This window comes from Stegastes partitus, unplaced genomic scaffold (assembly GCF_000690725.1).
Source record: "Stegastes partitus isolate 25-593 unplaced genomic scaffold, Stegastes_partitus-1.0.2 Scaffold2683, whole genome shotgun sequence".
In the NCBI taxonomy this organism is placed as follows: Eukaryota; Metazoa; Chordata; class Actinopteri; family Pomacentridae; genus Stegastes; species Stegastes partitus.
Window position 1 is genome coordinate 17,127 of NW_007580414.1, and position 5,410 is coordinate 22,536.

Here is a 5,410-nt window from a genome sequence, read left to right on the forward strand (position 1 = left end):
ACAATTCTACAAATCTTAAAATGCAATAAAAACCAATAGAGATACAAATAAAAGAACTAGTAGAGACAAACACTGAACAGAGACATCAGACATGCTGCCATATTGGAAAGTATTAATTTAATTCAATTCAATTTTATTTGTACAGCGCAGTTCACAACATTTGTCATCACATAGCGCTTTACAAAGTACGGTGTAGACTTTACAAACTTAAACAGAGAACCCAACAATCCATTAATGAACATTTGTGGCTTAAATGTTATCAGGAAAGTTAGAAAGCTGCTTCAATTTAAAAGTTCACATCGTGCCACAGTTATACAAGCAAGGAATGACCGGATATCTTTACACAGCTGAAAGTAACAGCTGATGCAATATTAAATCATCGTCATCTACAGTCAGTTCTATCTGACGCAGTTTGTAAGAAATCTGCAAAAGATTTGTTATTCAGATGATAAAAACACTTTAAAGGAGCAACACACTTTAACCAACAATGTAAATATACAGATGTTTATATGTGCTAAAGGTGCATGGAAAGTTAGTTTGCATTGGCAAATACAGAAAAGAAACAAATGAGAAGACATACGAGCATAACCTTTGACATGAATGATACTAAAACCTGCTCTGGTAGATGTGGTTGTGAGGAGCAATATAAAACATTGTTTAATGGTCTTTTCAGAAACAACAAAAGAAGATATTCAGTAAGAAAAAAAAGTAACAACATTTTGGCTCATTACCAGATTACTAGGATCAGGAACATCAGTGAAACAAAAAAAAAAATTGAAAATACTGTCTGATATAATAATAAAAATACCACGTTGCTGTAATTGCAGGTCAAATTTTTCACCGTTATGAATCGAAAACATGTCTTTCAGGGTTTCACTGTAGACAAAATACGTGCAATCTTCTTCAGTCAGGTTATTATCTGCATCTTTAGAGAGGTACGGACTTTGAAGACATGTAGCATCCAGCTCTATTGTTTTACAGTGGAATAGACACATTCACTCTCAGTGTTTCTTTGTCTTTTTGGTCTGTTGGGGGGCTTAACACTGAAAGCAGCATAGTGGAGATTGTCTGCATCCTGGTTAACCTGTGACAAGAAATTTGACATGCAGATGAAAATGTGGTTCCTTTAACTAATGGCTGTGCAACAAAAGGTGTCCGAGTGTTCATTTAACAGTGATCTAAACAGGATAGATTTACCTCTGTGGAGGGAGCTGAAAATCTGTCTGGAGACTCTGTGAAACACATAAACCGCAAATTTAATTGAAAAGCCAGAATCTCTGAATGCAAACTATCAACAATAGGCAGTAAGTGTTGCCTGTACCTGATTGGAATCTGCTCTTTTTGCTCATCGTGAAGAGTAAGAAAGCCAATAAAACAACCAAGGCGGCGGTGAATGTCAAAGCTCCACTCAAGAAATACACCAAGAAAAGGGATTTCCCCTCATCTATAGAGAGCCAGATGTCAGGAACAGAGATTTAAGTTTTCATCCTCAATGAGGTGAGAAAATATAAATTACAGTTCTTATCAAATGAGACATAGTACGTACCATCAGTGTCCAGCTTGGTCCCATTTCCAAACACGATGTGTCCACATGATGCAACAGCACAGTAGTAGGTTCCAGCATGAGACAGGTTCTTTATCGGCAGGTTGTGGACACNTTTCAGGCTCTTTCCAGCCGAGCCACATCAATCATATCTTAGCTCGGAGATGGTGGTTGGTGGGTTCCCAAGGTGCTGTCACCCTTTGTGGACCATTCATTAGAGTCAGTGAGGGTTCCCTCCCCTGCAGCCAGTTTGGCCTAGAAGACCCTACCAGTGGCTATTGCCTCCTACGAGACAAAGGAACTGCGTTAACTACGTAAAGATGGCAGTTTTTCAGGGGCAAAGATGTTTAAGTATGTCGGGTTCTCGTCAAAAAGTACCAGTTAAATGGGGCTTAAGTTAGACTGACCAGTTGGTGCTGCATCAACGATAACATGGGCGTTGCACTGGACTGTTGCAATGAGTTCGGCCATCCAAGGATACCTGTGGGCATCTTCGTTTTTTTAGTTTTTCTGGGCTTGTCCATTTGGGAGTCAGAATTTACCAGAGGGATTACATATCCCATCTGACCAATGCTTCAGGAAGGCACTGGGAAATGATGATGGGAGCGAGAATGCCCTGCGTAGCCTGCTGCCACAGTGACCCAATTTAGATAAGCTAAAGAAAAATGGATGGCTGGTGACATGGAATTGTCATATGTGAAAAGAGCACAAAGCTTCATTTCATTCAGTTTGTCACACTGTAGATCCATAGCACCTTTGGAATTGTGGATACTTAGATGGTGGTGTGCAACTGATTTAGTCCATTATCTACTCAATGAGACCAGGATGCTGGTTCGTGTTCCTGAGTTTCTGGCTGCATTGTGCTCAAAGTGCGCAATTCTTTCATTCCAAACCGATGTATATAAAATTTGTATATAAAAAGCTGTTTAAACACAAAATGTAGAACTCTGAAAATGAAAAATGTAGTACAGTGCTGCCCGTTCATTCTCATACCCTCGGATGGAATTTTAACTATATCTGGGATATTCCAATAAGTGGGCTGCAACAATGTGATTCTCTTTGATTTGCCTTCGTTATTGTCCGATAGTGTGTGAATAACTCAGTGAAGCAGATCTCAGGTGAGCAGGTAATTGACAAAGAAACACATTGCCTTCCATGGCAGACCGGGGTGTGATAATCTTCCACGCAAGACCGATGCTTGGCCCATGAGCCATAACGATCGGCCGACCATGACTTTAAACGGAAGTTATTCCTGGAATCAATTCCAGGGAATTTCGTTCTGACAAAAACTGGGATTATGACATTATTGTATGACAAAAAATGGTCTGTTTCACTATAGGTTATATAGGAAATGCTTTGGTACTTCAATATTTATGATCATAAAGGGGATATTTTATAAAGCATTATGACATCAAGTGGGCAGCACTGTATATTCTTTATATTACATTAGCAGTTTTGAAAAAAAAAAAAACCCTCCTCAAAGGTATGTTATCACTATATCAGTCAGGCCATGTTAAAAAAAACCTACAAACATTATGAGGTGGTAATGCATCTTTGATTTAGTTAAGTGCAAATTTGATTACATTTTTGGTAANTCAAGCTTCCACCAACATCAGCTGATATAAAACGAGCCTCTTGACGATGAGATGAGAATTTCTGAGTCGCCACTCGAGCTGATAGGAAATGAGACAAAAGAATGCAGCATTCAGTTTCCATGAAAGTATTCAGCAAAACAGTACATTTAAACTTTTCAAACATTTGCATGAAGCAGTGATCATAACTGATGCATGTTTGAATTACAAAATCATAACTCACCTATTGTCTCCAGGAGCAGACATGTCAGACACACAACAAACTTGGGAGGTGTCATCGCGCTCAGACTGCTGAGTTGAATGAAGAAGGTTCTTGACTTTCCTGTTCTCTTCAAAGACCAGACTGTCTTTGATTGGCCAATCTGCTGCCAGACTATAGCCCCATATAGGGAAAATGATCACAAGTTCAGTAACACCTACACAGAGATCTGGTTCTCTAAATAGAATCACATAGAGGGAGGTGCACAATGGTTGCTCATGTTGGTATTACGTTTTAAATGACTAAAAAAATACATTATCACTATGCACGTTATTGGCATTGGCTACTTAGCATTAACAGATTTATTCAATACACTTGAAGCATACTATGGCAAATATCACTTCCTAGATGTTGAATCCAATGTGGCAGCATAACTTATGCTGTCCAGAGAATGAACGATATCACTGGGGCTGTTGTGAGGAGAGACGAATTTTAGCGTTAAACTAAAGGTGAAGTATTGAATTTTTTAAATTAATTTTCTCCTTCATGTTTTGAGAAGAAAGCAGAAATGTCCATCCTGACATATTCTCATACTGAAACATGTAATAGCAAAGTTGTTCCACAGCCGGAAACATTTTGTTTTCACCTCGAAAAGCTGTCAAGGTTAAACGGTTAACTGGTGACTCTTAACTACCCACGGGTGTCATGGTGTCAGTCAAGCAGGTATAGCAAATGGATAGAAGAAAGACAACAAGGTTGGCTGCTTAGTTTTTGGTCCATTTATGTTTATTGGCCTGTGTCTATATCATGTGACTTGCAGGTTTCTTAAGCTTTGCACATAAGAGCAACATTAGGATCCTGGAATGGTGGTGGTGCCATTAGTCTGAGGACTAGATTTTGACCCCTTTGTTGGACTGTTTGTATGATTTTTACACTTTGTTGAGTTTCAGTTGCTGTATCACTTTATCTGACAATGCTACTTGGTGAAGTTTAGGCACCAACATGCCCTCAGAAAAAGGTCTTTGCTTGTGTTAAAATACACCTTTGCTAAATGCGGAAGGGTAACCACAAACTCTGGTTGTGTTCTAGGCTGCTAGGGTGATGAGTCCTGCAACAAGACGAGTCCCCAAAAAACATCCTTTTTATTTGTCTCAAAGAGCATCTGTGAATGATGAAAGTAACATGCTTACATCCTGCCAACAACCACAACCCCTGCTACACTAAAAGAGACAGAAAGCAGAAAATGTAGGGGTAGAGGTCAGCAGATCTCTGAGTAAGGAGCAGAAGGTTGAAAGGCATCATCGTAAACTCTGCAGTATCAACAGAAATAGTTGGACCTTGTGTTTAAAAGTAAGGCAACCATCAGGATTGTTTGGATTTTCTCGTATCTTAGCAATTCAGCGGTTTATAAAAATGCCATTTGCTATAGCCAGTGTTGTTCTTCAACCCATAATCAAAGGAGATACTATATTCACATTGTACTTAAAGGTTACTGTCGTCACAATGTTGACTTTTATCAGCAAATTCTTGCAGCAACATCACCTTCAGAGGAACATCATGAGTCAAGTTGAAGTGGAATGAAAGACAAAGCAAGCTATCAGTTATTTAATGGGATTAAATGTGTATGATGAGTGACCATACACAAGTTCTTATGGCAAAATGATGCAATTTGCCATTTACCTCATGAAAAACAAAAAGCACTCGTGAGATGCCATTGTGGTTACAGCTCTGTTTTGAGCAAAACAATAGTCATACCTTCGTCATTCTTGAGAGACAAGAATTTGCTGAATTGTCCAACCCAACGTAACACCGTGTGTATTGTGTGTTTATATGATCTCAAGTTTACTGAAGCTATAGTGTCAAGGGAAATGGTCAAAGATACATGAGTAGATTCAAATGATTTCTCATCTTGAAATCAGCCTTAAAATGAATGAAGCTAAGTGACCTATATATTCCTTAACCGTACATCCAGTCTGTGATGCTAGGAGTCAGCATCTAGGTCCTCCTGCCGCTTGTGTTATCAACCCCAATGCTTATCTATGTGGGTGGTTGGCCTGCAAAGCAATGGTTCCATGT

The 5,410-nt window shown here is 39.1% G+C and overlaps 1 long non-coding RNA gene across 1 annotated transcript; it reads right to left on the bottom strand.

Annotated features, from left to right (window-relative positions):
* Positions 1-775: 775 nt before the first annotated feature.
* On the bottom strand, positions 776-1,417 carry LOC103375586 (uncharacterized). The gene is made up of 3 exons (XR_521223.1): positions 1,322-1,417; positions 1,198-1,232; positions 776-1,084 (listed from the first exon to the last, which is right to left on the bottom strand). It is a non-coding gene; the product is annotated as an uncharacterized LOC103375586 (long non-coding RNA).
* Between the last annotated feature and the right edge of the window lie 3,993 nt (positions 1,418-5,410).